The sequence below is a fragment of the Trachypithecus francoisi genome, unplaced genomic scaffold, assembly GCF_009764315.1.
Source record: "Trachypithecus francoisi isolate TF-2019V2 unplaced genomic scaffold, Tfra_2.0 Lachesis_group14, whole genome shotgun sequence".
In the NCBI taxonomy this organism is placed as follows: domain Eukaryota; kingdom Metazoa; phylum Chordata; class Mammalia; order Primates; family Cercopithecidae; genus Trachypithecus; species Trachypithecus francoisi.
This window is the reverse complement of record NW_022681459.1, coordinates 25392733-25413959: the sequence shown is the minus strand read 5'-3', so window position 1 is coordinate 25413959 and position 21227 is coordinate 25392733. Positions and strand designations below refer to the sequence as shown.

General features: G+C 40.2%; 1 protein-coding gene across 3 annotated transcripts in view; it reads right to left on the bottom strand.

The window, feature by feature from the left end:
* Positions 1-18269, bottom strand: part of KCNJ15 (potassium inwardly rectifying channel subfamily J member 15) — an 83072-nt gene extending 64803 nt beyond the window's left edge. The window contains exons 1-2 of one of the 3 annotated variants that reach the window (XM_033232480.1): positions 3311-4412; positions 2041-2141 (exon numbers count right to left, since the gene is read on the bottom strand). The gene's annotated coding sequence lies outside the window, so the exon portion shown is untranslated. Of the gene's footprint in view, positions 1-2040; positions 2142-3310; positions 4413-18048 lie in introns of those variants that run through there. The other 2 variants (XM_033232478.1, XM_033232481.1) reach the window with 2 other exon arrangements.
* Between the last annotated feature and the right edge of the window lie 2958 nt (positions 18270-21227).

Below are 21227 nucleotides of genomic sequence, written 5' to 3'. Positions count from 1 at the left end.
AGATGGAATTTTAGTTCAGTTAACAGGGAAGCCCACGCCAGCAAGGTACTTTCTAGTGTTTGTTTGGTGTTGGAATTCTTCCTCAGATTGCAGTGAGTGGGGTGAGGTTGGGAGGCACAGGTGATGGGAAGCTTCTTTCATAGTTGCACACTGGACCATGTGAATGTTTATGGGGAACATGTGAGAACACAGAACGTAGGCACAAGCTGAAATAAAAATGACAATACTAATGCCAATCTTCCATCATAAGGCTAACCTTACATGTGGCCATGAAGAACATATGGGCATAGAGAGTAACAGAGAATTCTATTAACTTCAGCATTTTATTCAATCAGTCAATCCATCTACTTATATATCCATTTATCTACCTACATATGCATGCATGCATCCATCCATCCATCTAGCCATTCCTCCATCTACCTATGCATCTACCATCCATCCATTTATCCATCCATCCATTTATTCATCTATCCATTTATCCATACATCCATTTATCCATCCATCCATCGTTCCATCCATCCATCCATACATCCATCCATCCATCCATCCACCTATGCATCTATCCATCCATCCATTTATCCATACATCCATTTATCCATCCATCCATCTACCTATGGATCCATCCATCTACCTATGCATCCATCCACCCATCCACCCATCCGTTTATTCATACATCCATTTATTCATCCATCCATCCATCCATTTATCCATACATACATACATCCATTTATCCATCCATCCATCCATCCATCCATCCATCCATCCATCCATGTATCCATCCATCCATCTATTCATCCATCCATCCATCCATCCATCCATCCATCCATCCACCTATGCATCCATCCATCTATGCATCCATCCATCCATTCATCCATCCATCCATCCATCCATCCATCCATCCATCCATATACCTATGCATCCATGCATCTATCCATCCATTCATCCATCCACTTATACATCCATCCATCCTTCACTTTTTACTTTTATTAAATGACTTTGCCTCTATCTTAAAATTCAAGCTCAGTGTAACTTCTAATTTTGAAAGTTTCCTGTCATAAGAGCTAAGTTCAAGTGTGGTTCTCAATATGCATTTATTCTATTATGAACAGTAAATCTCTGATGTTAAATTTGCAGAGTAGGATTGGTATTACCAATCTGATAGATAAGCAGGTAAATAACAGGTCCCTTTAACCCACACACACACACCCCACATACCAGCCAGGTGCAAGTATTGTGGTAATAATGCAGACTAAGGTAAAACATAATTTACCATCTAAAGATCATGTTGAAATTCTGCTTGCTTTGTAATATGTTTCCTCTTTTTTTAAATTAAAATCAAGCATTGGAGAGATTCAGACTTTGTCTATGTTCTTAACACTAATCTTAACTAGCATTCTAAAAATGTTACCTCCAGGTCACTATGACTCATCTCTTGAAGACCCCTAGCAGATAGCAGGGAATATGGAAATATTTGCATCCTTCACATGAGCTGCAATGAACTCAAAGCAAATCAAAAGCAGTCTCAGAGTTTTTTTTTTGGCCTGAATTCCACGGAAAGATTCCTCAAAGTTAATCTTCAACATATAGGCCAACAATAACCAATACTCCTGGACCTGAATGAAATTGGCAACACACAAAAAACTCTAGTGAGCTTACAGCTTTAAGGAAAATCAAGACTTTTTCAGTGGGCTTTATTCTCATTCTTGAGCCGTTATCCAAAACAGCAAAGAAACGAGACCCTAGCCTAGATACATGATTCGTTTTAGCTCTAATGATAACAGCTGCTATATGTTGAAGGTTTGCTATAGATCAGGAATTTGATTTAAATGCCTTATGTCTACCATGTCATTTAATTATGAATTCATTTTTATAGCACATTGACTATCATACCAATAAATCAGAGTATGTGAGATAGGTATTATTCTTCTTACTTTATAAATGATAAAACTAAGTCTTAAATTAAGTCACTTGCCCAAGGTCAAATAGTTGGTGATCTGAGAAGCAGAAATTCAAATCTTGATCTCACTTCACAGTCCTCACCTTGAATCGTTGTACTGGACAGCCAACTGTGAATTCAGTCTTTGTGAGTGATCTCAGGGTTAACTGGGCTGAAGTAATGGTTCTCACCACAAAAGAAAAGGCTAAAATGGCCAAAAACGAACATGTGTCAGGCAAAGTTCTGTTTGATTTCCAGCTGTAAACACCTTTCATCCTTTCTTTTTCCTTCCTTTCTTTCTTCCTTCTCCCTTCTCTCTTTCTCTCTTCCTTCCTTCCTTTCTTCTTTCATTTTTCTTTTTCTTTCTTTCTTTTCATTCTTTCCTTTCTCTCTCTTTTCCTTCCCTTCCCTTCCTATCCCTTCCCTTCCTTTCCTTCCTTCCTTCCTTCCTTCCTTCCTTCCTTCCTTCCTTCCTTCCTTCCTTCCTCCCTTCCTTTCCTTCCTTCCTCCCTCCCTTCCTCCCTCCCTCCCTGTCTCTCTCTCTCTCTCTCTCTCTCTTTCTTATAAATGGAATTACTTATAAGGATCTCATATCCTGGTTTCACATACAGTCTTATGAAGAGGTTCCCACCTGAAGAAATTGGAAGGCAGATGGTAGCCTTCCTTCTTTCTTTCCAGTACTATTTTTAGTATCATGATGTCATGAAGTAAAGCAGTGGCCCCAACCCTGACTACACATTAGAATCACCAAGAAAGAATCACTCATTGTTTAAATGTCCAAGAGATTCTGATTTCATTCGTCTGTGGTAGGGCCTGGACATCAATGTTGTTTGTAAGATCCCGAGATGACTGGAATGAAGCCAGGTTGAGAATCAGGGATATGGCCACACAGAGAGGACTTTGGGAATAGAACCAGGATGAGGTAAACTCCGATGCAGAATCCAGGTCTCCAGCCCCTGAGTCTCTCTCTCTGACTTCCTTCTGTTTGTAGACCCTGTGATGACGGCGCCTGTAGAAACCTTCCATGGTCATGGAGGTGTCTGTGCTGTTTCCTGCACATCATGAATGAGTCACCAGCCCCTAAAGAGCATCTTAGACCAACAACACCGATGTGTTAACTAACTCAGGATGTGTCCAATTCCTTTAGCTGACTCTTTGGTCAGCTCCCAGACCACAGTCTGTTTCGTTGATTACATCTTATTAGAAAGAAAAGAGATTCAGAGTACCTGCTGGTAGTCATTCGTTCTGCAGATAATACCGTAAAAATTACAAGACTAACCATCACTGTCTCATTAGCAGCAGTCCTCTCCTCCCAGGGCTTGGGAGGAGACAAGGTTTCCCAGGGGAGAAAAGATGTTCCCCTCCCCTACTTACTTGAGTTGTTGAATCCTAGGGTGTGCAGGGACTAAGATGGAACCAGAGATAATGATGTTTGTGGCATGGTTAGCACTTGCTCAGTTCTGTCGGAGGGGGCAGTTGGAGACTGGAGGTACTCTCAGTGTCCTCTCCTGTCAGGCACGTCAATAGCTCTCCCAGAGATAAACCCACTCCAGATCAGATAAGGGCACTGCCTGGATGAAATAGAAAGCACTCCCAGGAGATGCGGAAGTTAGTTTGGTAATAGTGAGGTGAGGAAAGACAATAGGTCTATATTCTGATCTTAAGGTCCAGTTCAGGTCAAGTTTCTGCACCAAGCCTGGGATGTCCCATGGTTCCTGCTTCCCTGGTATTTTTTTTAGCTTGAACTAAGAAACCGAAGTCCACCTCTTGGTCCTAAGTTGTATACAGACCTGGGGAGTGAGAAGGAGATACAATCTGGCTTATGTTACACAAAACACATCAAACTGGTACAATTCTTTCTTTCCCTCTTCTAGACTTGGGTGGGTAAGAAACCAGTTTAACCACAAAAAGCAGTCACTAGAGGCTTTGTCTCAGGTTCAGTTTGTGTAAACAAGATAGTCACAAAGACAAAAAAACCCAACTTTTTTAATAGGAGAAAAAAAAAAACACGGTTACATTTCTTAAGTGGGTCAAGCCTTACATAATCTAAAAATGAAATAAAGACCCAAGCTTGAGGGTCACTTAGAAAATCTTTATTCAAATAATAAATTCCCAACAATAGAAGTGAAACTTAAATGATCTCATGTAACTTACTCGGAAACATAGTGGAACCAAAGAGTTCATTTTTAGAAAACGGTTATTTTATGACAATAACTGTCTAGTGCCAGGCGAGCAAACTATAGCTCACTGGTCAAACGCAGCCTGCCATTTGTTTTTTGCAAATAAAGTTTCATTTCAAGACAGCCATGCCCATTCGTTCACAAATTGTTTATGGCTGTTTTCAGGCTAAAATGGCAGAGTTGCAGAGTTGTGATAAAGAAATATAGGCCAGGTGTGGTGGCTCATGCCTGTAATCCCAGCACTTTGGAAGGCTGAGGCGGGCAGATCACCTGAGGTCAGGAGCTCGAGACCAGCCAGGCCAACATGACAAAACTCCGTCTCTACTAAAAATACAAAAATTAGCAGGGCATGGTGGCAGGTAATCCCAGCTACTTGGGAGGCTGAGGCAGTAGAATCGCTTGAACCTGGGAGGTGGAGGTTGCAGTGAGCTGAGATCATAAGATCACGCCACCGCACTCCAGTCTGGGCAACAGAGTGAGATTCCGTCTCAAAAAAAAAAAAAAGAAGAAGTATGGCCGCAAAGCTCAAAATATTTACTAGCTGGACTTCTTTCAGAAAATGTTTGCCAACCCTTGATCTAGCAGATCAAATACTATAAAAGACACATTTTGAAACAGCCTTTCTGGGGGAAAAAAAAGGTTATTTCCAACAAGTGATTATTGAGCACCTTCGTGTAAGTGTTATCCTGTGAATTTCAGGAAATAAAACGATGCATCTTTTATAATCCTGGCCTTAAGAACATTACAGCCCAGCAGGAAAAAAAAAAAAAATTCAGAAAAGAAGATAAAAAATTTTAAAGTGTTAAAGCTCGAAAAGCCACCCAAAATCTTAACTTTCTAAAAACGTGGCCCAAATCTCAATAATTATAATGGTAAGAAGATTAAAAGCAAGAGAAGTTCAATAACTGGACTGAAGTCACACAGCCAGGTAGAGAGGCAGGGACTTGAATCCCTATCTTTGTTTCTTCCTTGCATACTACACCATTTGATTTAATCACTTTATTTGTTCAACATTTACCAGGTTTTAATTTAGCATCTACAGTGGGCCCGGCACCCTTCCGTAGGATATGGAGACTGCAATAAACAAAACACACTTCCTACCCTGACAAGCTTACTGTCTCTTTCCCTTAAGCTTATAAGTGAGCATACAAATAAATAGTTTGTGTAATGAAGATGTGGGCTGGGGGAACACAGAGCAGGTGAGGGTGATGGCAGGAGGGGAAGGTGTCCCTGATGAGGCTGCTGTTAGATAGAGCCTGGTGGGGATGGTCGAGTCAGCCAAGAAGTTGCACAGAAAGCTTTAGCGGGGAAGGCCTCCAGAAGAGAGATGCTGGGCGTGTCAGGGGAGGTGCGAGGGCAAGGGCTTAGGGAAAGACGTCCTATAGATCTTCATAGGCCATCTGAAGAACTTGAAATGGAGCTACTTCGGGCATTTAAAATAGTTCCAATGTTGGATAAAGCCCCATCTCTTTAAACTCTTTGCCCCTGAGTGCTGTTTTGGTTGGGTCTCAAAGAGTATGTGTGTTAGTGTGTGGCAGGCACCATGGGGTCGGAGCCCCCATGTGCAATCCTGGTTCACAGTAATGCCAGCTCACTATCACTGGGGCAGAACCTGCATCAGAGAAGCAGCAGTGGAAACAGCGTGCATTTAGGATCAACTTCAAGTTGATTTGGGAAGCGCATAACTACCATATTGCTGGTTCCCTGGTTACATTTTATGTTTGGGTAAACAATCAAGAGATGGCATGAAAACTGCACATCCAAGTCTTGCCTGCACAAAACAAAATGACCAATTAACACGATGTGGATTAGAGGTGACTAGAGCCCAGAAGGGTGGCCGTGGGCTCCAGGATCATCAGCCTATTAAGAGTAAATCCTCTCTGGACAGTGGAAAGCAGTTTTTCAAACGCCGACTCTAGGGCCATATGCACAGAGGGCAAAAAGGGAGCAAGGGAGCAAGTCATTTTTTTTTTGGAGATGGAGTCTCACTTTGTCGCCCAGGCTGGAGGGCAGTGGCACAATCTCGGCTCACTGCAACTTCCACCTCCCTAGTTCAAGCAATTCTCCTGCCTCAGTCTCCCGAGTAGCTGGGAGTACAGGTGCCCGCCACAATGCCTAGCTAATTTTTTTGTATTTTAGTGAAGACTGGGTTTCACTGTTGCCCAGGCTGGTCTTGAACTCCTAAGCTCAGGCAATCTGCCTGCCTCGGCCTCCCGAAGTGCTAGGATTACAGGCATGAGCCTCTGCGCCCAGCCGTGAGTTAGTCATTCTTAAATAATTTAGACTAAAATGTGAGATAATTCATGAAGGGTGGAAATCCCTGATTGATTTGATAGTATATTTTGCCCAGATTTATTTAGGTAGTTGCCTCAAAACTTCACACTGTAACAAATTCGCTGTTGGTAGCAGAGGACCTGGAAATAAGACGCCAAGCTCATTTGTACAAGATGAAAATTCCACCATGCTGTCCCAGGCCTCTGCCATTCGCCAGCAGACTGGGAGTGTCCAGCAGGCCCGTCACAGAGACTGTGGGCTCACCCTACCCACTTGTGTTTTCAACTCTAATATCCCAACCTTTGCGGAGAAATCTAGAACAAGATCAATACTTCACTGCAGAGGGAGGTGGCTTGGATGTTTTGCATTTGGAGAAACTGCAAACCTGAAAATTATAGGAAGAAAAAGAAAAATCTTACCAAAGAGCAAACCAGACACTTGGCACCCACCCTCTGTGACGCAGGGCTCCCCGCCTGGCAGGAAAACCACAGTAAAGAACTGATTATGCTGTTAGAACGCATTCCATGGGCTGTCCAGGGCTATTTTTATTTTACAATAAGGTACAATATGTTCCATGATGTTCTCTATCCTGGGCATTTTTCCTTGTATTTGCATGCTCATTAATCCCAGTAAATCACAGAGAATCTGTCAATAACTTGAACAAATTAACCAGATTTGGGTGTGTTTATTAACTTCAAGAGCAATGTTAATACAAATGTATAATTTTTATTATAAGCAGAACACCAGTGGCTGGTTCCACCTGTTGACTATGAAAGCCCTGAATGCAAGACATGCATTTCAAGAACTGAGCTCCAGGAAGACAGACTAAATGCCAAGGTTTTACAGACTAAATGCCAAAGTATGACGCTCATCAGCAAAAGGAATCGTATTTTTAAATCTTTTTTTTTTTTTAGAGAAGTCAGTTTTGAAAATAATGTTTGGTCAAGTGCTATTTGGTCAAAAAATGTACTAAATCCATGTAATAGAGCATTCCAGGAACTTTACCCATAAGAAAATAAATGTTCCTGTTTTAACTTAGACTCCATAAAAATTAAAACTGCTTTGGAAGAAGGAATGGCTTCCCTGTAACATAATGGATATTCAACAACTCATATGCATTTTGAGAACAACTTTCCATCCAACTCTAAAAGGAAAACAGACAACTGGTGTAAAATTACTCCTAAAGCCCAGACCATGTATTAATACTTGAGCTCAAGAAAAACTTCCTTGCTAATGCTTAACTTGTTATCTTAACCACTTTTGCTTTTTCAGAACTTCCTAGCTACTTTTTAACAATTTCCAATCAGGAAAACTGGCCAGAGTGGCTTCAAATATAGTCATTAGGCCTCTAAGGAAGGTCTAGACTTGATGAACTTTGCAAATTCCTCCTTGTTTTTATTCTTTGCAGACTTAGAAAAGTCTAGAGGTCAAGATGGGGTTAGCCACCTGCAATGCTATGGTGGGAGTCTATATTTTTTGATGGCTATTTAAAAAAAACAGGAAAGCAGCAATCACTGTAATAAAATGTGCTTGTACTTGGAGAAATAAAGGTAGAGAGGTAGAAAGAACCCATAAATTTAAGTACAACTATCAAACTATTCATGGAGAAAAAATAGGGCATGCACTCCAAAACTAGAGGCTCTCTAAGAAGCCGCAATAAAAACAATGCTCCTATATGCAAATTTGCGCCTCGTAAGAAAACGTAAATAAACCACAATTCTTGTTCTAATGTTTTAAGGTCAACTTTGCTGACAGGATCAGGAAACTTGAGCCAAACATCTGCATCAAATGATAAATTCATGGCAAAAATGTCCTGTTTCCACTGCAGGGCAGTCACGGCAAAGCAGACATAAAAGAAACGTTTTCTCCTTTACTTAAAGTTGGGATATGGGCCCAAGCCAAATTCTTCACACTAGGAGTGGTGGCACTTGTATTTTGTTTGTAGCTCAATTTTTCACTTTAAGATAAGGTTGGCAGACCCACGATTTATCGTGTCTTTGGTTTACTCACTGGCTTGCAAAGATCTTGTGCATCTATGCCATACCTTGTTCTCTGTGTATTCTTTCTAATTAGTTTTCCTAGGGTGCCAAAAATGTGGTTGAAGTTAAGTGCCTTTTCTGCCTTTCCAGCTGCAATGGATTTTTTTTTTTTTTTTTTGAAGCTCATCAAGAGAATAAAGGGGAAAAAGGGGAAAAATAAAAATAAATCAGGACCCCAGAAGAGGTTTCTCAGGACGCATGTGCTCAGATTCTCTGCCAACGGAGTCCTCTAGACTGCTAGTTTTTGGGGAGATGGGGTCCCTGAGCCCAGAGCCGTAACTGGCTATTGAATTGAACATATTTTCTGACTTCGTGGTTTTGTGAACTTGGGGTGGTCTAACAGCAACCTGTGGGAACTGAGCAGTGGTCACAACCATCCAAGTTGTAAAATAAATGTCAAATCAGAGATTTCTGATTGAATCCTTAGAGGTAAGTGTCAACATGCCTTCAGGGATACCTACCTCACTGAAATATTAAACACAAAAACAGCTAGTTCTGAATGCTTCTCCATCAGCTCCATAAACATAGATCTTTCTTCCTCCTCTAATAGCAAGCCAATAACCACCTTCTCAATGGAAAATGGTGTTCCTGCAAGTCGCCCTTCATCATTGCCCAGATATTTACTGTCATATTTGAAAAGTATTGATAGGGCTTTAACTTCCAGATCTTCCCAAGTGACTTGCTTTTCAACTGTGGAATTATTTTCAACCAGGGAGCAACATCTGAGTACAAAACTGTGAGAGAGAGAAAGGTAAAAGAGAGAACTGAAAGGGAGAATCATTTTTTACTATACTTTTGTTTTTCTACACCGTACTCTGAACAATAACATATTAGAAAGCACGTTTATCTAATCATTCTGACTCTTCTCCCCTCTTTTCCTTCCAGTGGGGAAAAAGACTTCCTCTTCTGAACAATCTTTCAGAGGACATTCCTCCTAGAGTTTAAAACATTACAGTCTTCAGAGCCCAGTGCCAATTCCGGATCAGCCCACAACCTGCCTTGGTTGCACAGCTTCATGGGTCACAAGGACTGGATGGACAAGTGCGTGTGCCTATTGACCGCCTTCTCCCAGCACATGCACCATGTCCCAGTGGCATTGCTGGAGATGGTCCGTGTCCTCTCAGTCCAGCAGCAGACCCTCAGGCAGATCGCGATCTGTGGAGACCGCCAGGCCAAGGACACCAAAGTTCTGGTGCAGTGTGTCCACCCTGTCTACATTCCTAACAAGGTGCTGATTCTGGCTGATGGGGGCCCCTCAAGCTTCCTATCCCACTGACTGCCTTTCCTGAGTACCCTCTGATGGCTGGAAGACCAGGCCACTGCGTATGTGTGTGAGAATCAAGCCTGCTCAATGCTCATCATTGATCCCTGAGAATTATGAAAATTGCTACATCCATGACTGCCTCAACCCCCTTGGGCTGGGGCAGAAGGTGGAGCTTCCCAACTGACTAGAGACTCAGGCCCTGCAGGGCCCTGTAGAACCTGTGGCCGTCCCTGAGCACCCTGCCACCAGGTGATGTCAGCCACACTCACTGCCTCCCTTGGGCACCCACTCACCCTAGAATAAACTTAATAGTGTCCCACGGGGGTCGGTGGAAATTACAGTCTCCAGTCTAGAGGACAGAATTAGACTGTTTTGCTTTCTGTTGTTATTGTTATTGTTGTTGTTTTTAACTTGTGTGTTCCCTTTTTCTTTGCAATTATCAGAAGGACATACCATTGCGATGGATCTTTAGGATGCCCATATTTATAGCTGAACACACTCACTGGGCTCTGCTCTGTCCCAAAGGGTAGCTCTTTTCTTCTTTCTCGTGGTTCTCCTCTTGCTCCTCCATGCTTTGGAAAAGGCCATATTACTGTAGTTCACTGGATTTGGTTATGTAACAAAAGTGAGCCAAGTGCCTCAACACCATTGATCCTGGTGGGCAGCCAAGGTCACTTTTCATCTCTGAATGGAGGTCAGCAGGAAAGATGAGATGGCTGGGCTGGCAAAGCCTGCTGCCTTCCCTCCGCTCACCTCCATCCTGCACTCCTTCTGTGCTAACAGCCCTCCATTGTGGCCACTAAAACACCGCATTTCTCAGCCTGCTGTAAGATGCCAGGAGAAGGGTATCGAGACAGTGCAATAAAGAGTCTGACTACATTTCTGATGTCTGGCTGCATTCAAATCCCATTACTCCCTCTTCTCCTTTTGTTCCACATCCAGGAAGCTGATAAGAAAGCCCAAGTGCTCCCTCCTTTGGAATTGGTGGGCAATTTAAACCCCACAAGCCTCCACCCATGTGCAAGAGCCTTCACCCCAGTCTCATCTCTACCCACAATAAATGCCAAGCCAGTCTCTCTTCTCTGGTCTCTAAAGCTATTTTTGGATCATTATGTGAGTAATAAACCTTACCATACTTTCTTAGTGGGTGCATGTGTGGTATCATCAATCTCAACATCTGAACCAAACTTTGGGTGAGAAGTTCGTTCTGCCTCTGGGAAATCTCTTTAGAAGAGTTTGCTAATGGATATGTCATCTTCGCCCATTGCCCCTTTCCCTTCTTCCTGTTGCTGGTGGACCAAACAGCCCTCTTGTAACACAGAGCAACATGCCTGTGCCAAGGATGACTGAGTAGAAATGAAAAGGAACTGGGTCCCTGATGACATTGTGAGTTACCCTCCCACCCACAGACAGTCTGCTTCTGGACCTCCTCAGTCAGGAAGAACAAGCTGAATGTGTACAGCTGCTTATAGCTGAAGATAGTCCCAAACATAGGGCTTACGACTGAATAATCTTTTATGACTTCAGGAGCAGAAATCAGTATTTTTCCTGGCATGTGAACAGGCAACAAGCATAATACTAGTGAGTAAGCCATTCTCAGTGGAGGGCGCCTGTAGCTAAGGGGCACTGGAATTTCCAGGGTTAACCTCATTTTGGGTGAAACATTAGGGGAAACAAGCCTGTATAAACTCACAGGGAGAGCCTGTTTCCATCACTGGAAAATGGTCTGAAAATCAATCTACAGTAGATTTTAGAGATAGTTTCAGAACCAAGCATCTGACTTGGGAATCCACCCATATGTGTCTATCTCAATTTGTTAATGGGCTTAAGAAAATGAAAGTATCAGGAAGAAAGGACCTGTTTACAGAGCACCAAATCGGCCACTAGCAAAGTACTAGATATGCAGACAGAGTAGAATATAGGCTTCCTCCCCTACCCCCTGGTGGAGGGTATCAGTGCAGTAATACTCTAAAAAGTCATTAAGAGAATGACATCAGGTGCCTTCTAGTAGAATTAGAATTTGATTTCATTTGTTCAAAGCTTTTGTTATATCTATATATTTTTCTATATGGATACAAGTATCAGCCAGAGCAAGTGGTGGTGAAGAAAATCATGTCAGCCAGGTACAGGAAACGGAAAGCTAGACTCACCATCCCTGCCTCAATAAACCCAATGGCATTTCTCATCCTGACCTGGCAGGTAAGACAGAAAGCAGAGGGGTCGGGATGCAGAACCTCCTGAGCCTCCATATAAGCATTGGGATGAAACAATATAATATTTATTTTTTGAAGAAATGAATGAATAAAAAGCCTATGGGCAAAAGGAAATACTACAATTGTGGAACAGAAATATTAACACAATCTAAAGCATTTATCATTGGAAAAATGACATATTCTGGAAAAAATCATCTCTAATTGAAGCTCATCAAAGATCCAAATGTTTTATGTTTATATTTCATGTAGTTGTCAGTAAAAATTGTAAACAACTTCTAGAGTGCTTTACAGACCAACAATTGTTGATATATTTAAGCAGTATTTTATAAGTAACTTTAAGTACTCAATAGCTTAGTAATTTTGCTAGTCCACATTTCAAAGACAAAATTTGAAACATTCATATTATTGATAGAGTGAATGTGCAATCAAAACAAACAAACAAAAAAGCCAGGAGGACAAATTATACTCACTGAGCTCTTGCTGTGAGCTCTTGCACTCCCTACGGTAGCAATTGAGGGTATCTATACTATTTTCAAGGAATAATAAATAAGCTCAAATTCCAACTTAACTTTTTTTTGTTTGTTTGTTTGTTTGAGATGAAATCTCGCTCTATTGCCCAGGCTGGAGTGCAGTGGCACGACTTTGGCTCACTGCAACCTCCACCTCCCAGGTTCAAGCCATTCTCTTGCCTCAGCCTCCTGAGTAGCTGGGATTACAGGCACATGCCACAATGCCCAGCTAAGTTTTGTATTTTTAGTAGAGATGGGGATTCACCATGTTGGCCAGGCTGGTTTGAAACTCCTGACCTCATTTGATCCACCCACCTTGGCCTCCCAAAGTGCTGGGATTACAGGAGTGAGCCACCATGCCCGGCCCCAGCTCAACTTTTTAAACAAAATAAGAAAATTTAGTTAAATCTCAAAGCGCTTTGTGAAATGATTTTCTGACAAAGAAAAAAAGAAATGGAAAGAAACGTCTGCTTCAAGAAAGGACCCCCCAAAAAGAGTGCAACATTTCTGTGTCCAAAGACTGATTATAGCTACTCTTCTTTGAGCACACTGATTTCTTTTTTCTTGAAAGTTAAGGTCTCAGTGGAACTCCCAGTATTTCTTGATTTTAGCATGAAATACCTTATGTGGGTGTCTAGACATCACATCTGTGTTTGAGCTTGGAGAAAGTGATCTAGCAACACACCTAACCTGCCTGACAGGTATTGTCTGTACCTGAATGGCTTACTCATGAGTCACAAAACATCTCTGTTGCCAGATTTGCATTTGATTTCATTCTTAGACTTGTCTGACTCAGGATGCTGAATAAATTTTAAAATTCAAAAATATAAAACATTGTAAAAAAGCATTTGCTCATTATTCAGCTTCTGAAAAAAGATGTCTTTATGCATAAACTCGTATTTGTTGAAGTGTTTATATAAGAAAAAGGAGCTCTCTAGTAATTCTAACAGCAATATTCATGTTGGTTCTCTATAACCATAGGAATATCAGACATTAAAGCAGTTCTGATAGTTTCAGTGCATTGCTGTCCTGTTCACAAAAGGCTCCAGAGTTGTGAAACTCTCTTTAATAACTTGGAGAGTTCCTTTAGGCTTAGCCTTGGGCAGTCTTTTGAACAGATCACAAAGTTATGAAGTCTCTTAATTACCATTGTGAAATCTTGCTAGAAGGAAGTTATTTCTATTGGGTATTTCTCTTTAGTCTGCCAGGAACCCAGGGCTGCAGTAACTAATCATTTTTCTATATTGTGTAGAATGATTGGACACAAGGCTGTCCACCCTTTTGGCTTCCCTGGGCCACACTGGAAGAAGAATTGTCTTGGACCACATAAAATACACTAACACTAACAATAGCTCATGAGAAAAAAAAAAACCCTCAATGTTTTAAGAAAGTTTATGAATTTGTGTTGGGCCACATTCAAAGTCATCCTGGGCTGCATGTGGTCCCCAGGCCGCAGGTTGCACAAGCTTGGTACAGACCTTTCATTCAAAATATAATCTAGGGCTTATAACAAATATAAATCTAACATATTTATCAAAAATAGCCCAAAGGAGGTGAAAGGGAGTGGAGCTGTGTTAGAGGAAGTTAACACCTGTTGGTAACCTGAATGCACGGGAAAAAAATGAAGAGACTCAGAAAGGATAAACAAGAAGATTAATGTAAGAAATTCTATAAATATGTATTTCTCTCCTTTCTTCTCTCAGCTTCTTTAAAAGACATAAAACTATATAAAGTAATAATTATAACAAGGTTTGTTACATATATAGGTAATATGTATAACAATATTAAAAAAGAAGAAGAGAGACTAGAGCTACGTCAGAGTAAAGTGTCTATATTTTACTCACATTAAGGTAGTACACATCATTCTGATAAGTTAAAATATACATTGTTCATACTATTGCCTTATGATACTTTTATTTCTGTAAAATTAGTAATGATATTTCCTCTTTCATTCTTGATTTTAATAATTTGAGTCATCTCTCTTTTTTCTTAGTCAGTCTACACAGCCCTGGGGCAACCACTAAGAAAACAGCTAAAAAATATAGTGAAAATCACTAAAAATTAAAATATTATACTACAAACATTAATTTAATACAAAAGAAAGTAATAAAGGTAGAACAGAGAACAAAATGTGATATGAGACATACAGAAAGCAAAGAGTAAAATTGCAGACATATATCCAATCATAGTAATAATTATGCAATGTGAATGGCTTAAATAGTCAAATCAAAAGGCATAAGTTGTTAAATTGGATAAAAAAAAAAAAACAAGATTCAGCTATATATTGTCCACAGATGATAGGTTGAAAGTAAAAGAATGAAAAAAGATATGTCATGCCACTAGTAACTATAGGGAGCCAGAGTGGTTATGCTAAAATCAAACAAAATCAACTTTAAGACCAGAAAATGTTAGTGGAGATATGGAAGACACATAATAATGATAAAAGGGCCAATCTATGAGAAAAATGTAATAATTATAATCATATAAATACCTAACAACAGTGTCTCAAAGTATGTAAAGCAAAAACTTATGGAATTGAAGGAAGAAACAGAAACAGACAATTCAACAATAATAGTTAGGGACTTCAAAACCTCACTTTCCACAATGTATAGAATGGGAAGAAGATTATAAAGGATATATAATGATAAACAAACAACACTATAAACAAACTAGAACTAACAAACATCTATAGACCATCCACCTACTAACAGTAGAATATACATCTTCTTCACAAGTGCACATGGAGCTTTTTTCAGGACAGGCCGTATGCTAGGCCATAAAACAAGCCTCAGTAAAGTTAAAAGGTTTGAATAATGCAAAGTGTATTCTCCAATGACATTGGAATCGAATCATAAATTAATAATAGATGAAAATTTTTAAAATGTATAAATATTTGGAAATTAAATAATACATTCATAAATAACCAATGATTCAAAGAAGTCATATAGGAAATTCAAAAATCCTTTGAGATAAATTAAAACAAAAACACACCAAACTAAAGTGAATTGGACGCACTTAAAGCAATGTTTGGAGGAAAATGTAGAGCCATAAATATCTACTTATAAAAGAAGAAAGATCTCAAATCAATTTCCCAAACTTCGACCTTAAAACACTGGAAAAATGAGAGAAAATGAAATCTAAAGTAAGCATAAGAAAGTAATACATAAAAAATAGAGCATTAATTGATACAATAAAGATTAGAAAAGTTATACCAAAACTTAATAACCAAAAGTTGATTCCTTGGCCAAACCAACACAGTTGACCAAATTTCAGCTAGATTGACTAAGAAAAAAAGAGAAAAGATTCAAATTATTAAAATCAAGAATTAAAGAGGGAATATTATTACTAATCTTACAGAAATAAAAAATATTATAAGGGAATAGTATGAAAGATTGTATGCCATGGACATAAATGAAATGGACAAATTTCTAAAAATACATAAACTACTACAACTGACTTGAAAGGAAACAGAAAATCTTAAAAAAGAAACCTCTAATGAATGAGTAATTTTAAAACTTCCCAGAAGAAAAGCCCAGACCCAGATAACTTCACTAGTGCATTCTACCAATTATTTAAAGAATCATTATTTATTCAAATTATTATTATTATTATTCAAAAATTCTTTGAAAAAATAGAAAACAATTCCTAGCTCATTTTATGAGGTCAGTTTTATATATACACAAAAACAAAAGATATCACAAGAAAACCAGACCTATATCTATTATGAATACAAAACACAAAAGTCATCAATAAAATACAAGCAAATTAAATATTGATGCATATAAAAAGGATTACACACTCACTATGACAAAGTGGGATATATCTCAGAAGTACAATGCTGGTTTAACATTCAAAAAAATCGATCAGTGTAATGCCTCATATCAATAGAAAGAAGAACAAAAAAACATGTGGTCATTTCAATAGAGCAGAAAAAGCATGCAACAAAATCCAAAATCCATTCATGATAAAAAAACAAACAAACAAACAAAAAAAACACGACTCAATAAACCAGGAATAGAGGAAAACTTCTTCAACTTGATGAAGGGTATCTACAAAAACAAAACAAACAATACAAAATCTCAGCTCATATCATACTTAATGGCGAAAGACCAAATGCTTTTCCCCAAAGATCAAGTACAGCATAAGTATTTCCACTCTCACTACTTCTATTTAACAATATTCTGGAGGTTCTAGCCTGGGAAATTGGGTAAACATGATAAATCTTAAAAATTAAGATTGCAAAAACAAAAGGAAAAGTTCTTATATTTACATATGACATGATTTGGTATGTAGAAAATTTAAGTAATTTACTATTAATAATTAGAATAAATTAATTTAGAAAGGTTGCATTATACAAGATCAATATACACAAATTAATTGCATTGTTATATGCTAGCAATGAAGAATCTGAAAAGAAATTAAGAAAACAATTTTATTTATAACATCCAAAAAGAATAAGATACTTGGGAATAAATTTAATGAAAAATTATAAGACTTGTACAACGAACAACTATGACGTGGTAATGTAACACTTTGTACACTACAAAACTTTGTTGAAAGAAATTTAAAAAGACCAAAATAAAGGGAAAGACATTCCATGTTCGTGGATTGGAAGAATTGGTATCGTTAAAATGGCAACACTCATCAAATTGATCTATACATTCAATGCAATACCTACCAAAATTCCAAATGGCTATTTTGTAGAAACTGACATGGTGATTCTAGAATTTATATGGGAATTCAAAGGAATCAGAGTAGCCAAAAGAATCTTGAAAAAGAACTAAATTGAAGATCTCACACTGATTTCAAAACTTATTTCAAAGCTACAATAAACAAGACAGTATGGTATTGACATAAAGATAAACATATAGATCAACAGAATCAAATTGAAAGTCTGAAGAAAGTAAACTAGTTCATTTCAATCAGTACTGCCAAGAAAATTCACTAAGGACATCGCATTAACTTGAGATAGGTCATAAACCTAAATAGAAGAGCTAAATCTATGAAACTCTTAAGAGGAAACATGAAAGCAAATGTTGTGAACTGCTGTTACAGATGACAATAAAAATAAACAAACAAAAAAAACTGACAAGAGAGAAAAATAGATAATTTGGACATTAGTATAATTAAACATTTTTGTGCTGCAAATATACAATCAGGAAAATGAAAAGAAGACAATCCACAGAATGGGAGAAAATATTTGCAAATCACGTATCTGATAATGGGCTTATATCCAGACTGCATGAAGAATTTTTAAGAACTCAACAATAAAAATATAAATAGCTGAGTTTAAAAAAGGATAATGGATCTAAAAAGACATTTACCCAAAGAAGAGAAACAACTTGTCAATAAAAACATGAAAAGATGTTCAACATCTTTAGCCACTAGGGAAATGCAAATCAAAACCACAATGAGATACCACTTCAAAACCACGATGATAGTTATAATGAAAAAGACAGATAATAACATGTGTTGGCAAGGATGCAAAGAAATTGGAATGTTCATCCATTATGGGTGGTAACATAAAAAAAAAAGAAAAATTTTGGCAATTTCTCAAAATGTTAAACACAGAGTTATTATATGATCCAATCATTCTATTCTTAGGTATATACCCAAGAGAAATAAAAACATACCTCCACATAAAAATTTGTGCATGAATAGTCACAGTAGCACAATTCAGAATAGTCAAAAAGTGGATGCAACCCAAATGCCCATCAGCTGCTGAATTATAAACAAAATGTGGTATTGAAGCAAAAGTTAAAAAGAGGAAAAACAAATTTTTCTTCTTTAGGCAGCTCGCGACCTGCCCCACCCCTCCCCCAACCCCATGTGCTATGGTACCCTGGGAATTTTTGTAAGTTTGCAAATTCCTGTTTTCTGTGGCTGGTTTCTGTAAGTTCCTGCTTTCCATCTGGGTGGCACAGTGAAGGACACAAGATAAGCTTGAGCAAGCCTAGATTACAGTCACTTGGGCCACAGAGCAGGAGTCACATGACATGCTTAAACAAGCCTGAGTTACAGGCCTGTCACTGTTTGATAAGCTGTCTTTGTTACCTGCTTTCATGCCACTGCGTTTCGCTCCACTGTAAGCTTGTTTCAAACTAGCCAACCCCCTTTCAGAAGTGTGTATAAAAGTCAAGCCCTGCCTTTGTTCAGGGTTCAGCCTTTGGTTGTTAATCTTCTGGGCTCGAGTGCACTCACTAAAATCCTCCTGTTCCACTCAGTGGTCTCTCCAGTCTCCTGATTCCTGCAACATTTTGGTGAGCCAGCCAGGAGTGGAGATGAAAGGTTTGCTGTCTCCTTTGCCTGTGGGTCTGGGGCCCCGAGCTGGGGGAGAACCGTGACCTCAGGCATGCCATCGGGGAACTTAAACCCAGAGAAGGGATCAGCTCTCCTGTGATCCAGTGCCCCTCCCTGACAGCGCAACAGAACCTAAGGGATTACAGGACGATTCCAGGGATAGTGTGCTACAGGACTGTGGTAAGGTTTGGGGCCCAAGGCAGGACCCATCCCACAAAGACAGAAGGGGAGCCTGATCAACTTCCAGGGGTGCACCAAGTAGTCTGACCCAGGACGTGAGAGTGGCTCACAAAGTCGGATGTAACCTGCACCCAGGGTGTACTGAGTAGTCCAACCCAGGATGCGAGAGTGGCTCACAAAGTCAGATGAAACCTACATCCCACCCAGAGAAAAGGAACTGGAAGCGGGGAAGTGTGTGAATGCAGGTGAAAGAGGCAGTTCTAAATTCTAAAAGGAGCCAATGTGGGGAGTGAAGTGTGTAGGGCCACAGGTCTATTAGCATAGACCGTACGCCCCTAGCGAAGTGTGGGACCAACCAGGACTAGTGGTGAACTTCCTCCAGGGCTACTGCATATGGTTTAGGGAGACATCCCACAATTTAGCAATTGTGTTGGTCCAGGTTCGGGACTCATATGAACCCTCCATTAAAGCTAAGTGGCATCTGAAAACTCCCATGAGGGAGACGGTCTAATTGGTCTGAAGCGAAAGTAAAAGAGTGAATAAGTTCCGTCATAACTGGGAGGAAATTGGAGGGAAGCTGTGGAAAGCCACCCCATTACAATGTATGTTAAAGAACTTCAAGAAAGGTTATGCAGAGGGTTATGGGATCAAGTTGACCCCCCCAGAGGTTGAGAACTCTCTGTGAAATAGAATGGCCCTCTTTTGGTGTCAGATGGCTGGCAGAAGGAACTATAGATTGGGAAACAATTGGCCGTGTATTTAAGGTGGTGACTAGGGTGGGCGGACAGCCAGGGCATCCAGACCAATTCCTTATATACAGTCCAAAACTGACCTGCATGGTTGCAGCCCTGCCTCACAGTTGTGGCTTGAGCCGAACTTAAAGTGAAAGAAAAATCAGCTTCTCTATCAGCTACAGAAACAAAGGGAAAGCCACAGGAAAAACCAGTTCTGCAGGAATCACCAGAGGAGATAGGAATTCCTCCTCCCTACACTCCAATCTACCCCACTTTACCAAGGCTGGCCCCTGAGGAGTCAAATTCAAATGGTAATGAACCCCGGCCTCAGCTCAAAATGAAAAATAAAAACCACCACCACAGGAGGTCAAGAAGGAAAGTCAGGATGATCAAGCCAGCCACCTCTGGCCTGGCCATGCCCAGGCTTTGCAGATGCCTCCCTGGGAAACTCAGGGACCCCTCTATTACGATGAACATGGCCAGATTCAAGGAGAGAGAAAAGGAACCCCTCCTCTGGCTGACCAGGAGGAAGCATTTAAACAAATCAAAGAAGCCTTAACACAGGCCCCAGCCTTAGGACTGCCTGACATAACTGAGCCTTTCCCTCTATATTTCCACGAACAAAAGGGAATGGCTATAGGAATCCTGACTCAATACACAGGACTGTGGCATCGCCTGGTGGCATACTTATCCAAGTAACTACTCAGTGGCACTAAGGTAGCCTCCTTGCTTTAAGGCACTAGCTGCCACCGCCCTACTGGTACAAGAAGCTAACAAACTGACTCTAGGGCAGCAACTGACGATCCAGTTAATGCATTCAGTTATAACTCTAAGGAACCAGAGAGGGCATCACTGGTTTTCAAATCTGGGAATGACTCAGTACCAGGGACTCCCATGCGAAAATCCCCGCATAACTTTAGAAACAGTAAACACCCTTAACCTGGCCACCTTGCTCCCGATTGAACCGGGAACCCCCCTCCATGACTGTGTGAAAATGGTAGATGAAGTATTCTCGAGCTGGGGAGATCTTACAAACCAACCCCTCAGGGACCCAGTTGTTACTTTGCAGATGGGAGCAGTTTCATAATGGAAGGGGTCTGTTGGGCAGGTTATGCGGTGGTAACATTGGACTCAGTGGTAGAGGCTCAGCCTCTGCCCACCGGAACATCAGCCCAGAAGGCAGAGCTAATAGCCCTAACAAGGGCTCTTTTGCTGGTGAGAGACAAAAAGGTCAATATTTACACTGATTCCAAATGTGTCTTTGCCACATTGCATGTTCATGGAGCTATATACAAGGAGAGAGGACCCTTAATTGGTGGGGAAAAAAGAAATAAAGTACAAAGAGGAGATTTTATAGCTCTTAGACACTGTATAGGCCCCAAAGAAGGTAGCTGTTAGCACTGCAGAGGGCACCAAAAGGCAAGAACACTAGAGACCAAAGGAAACAGAAAGGCAGACAGGGAGGCAAAACGGGCAGCAATGACTACTCCACACTTTGAAAAGGAATCCCTAGCTATGCCTCTCCTCCCAGAGCCTCCCCTCCCTAAGATCCCAAGTTACTCTCCGAATGAGAAGGCCTGGTTTGCCTGAGAAACTGG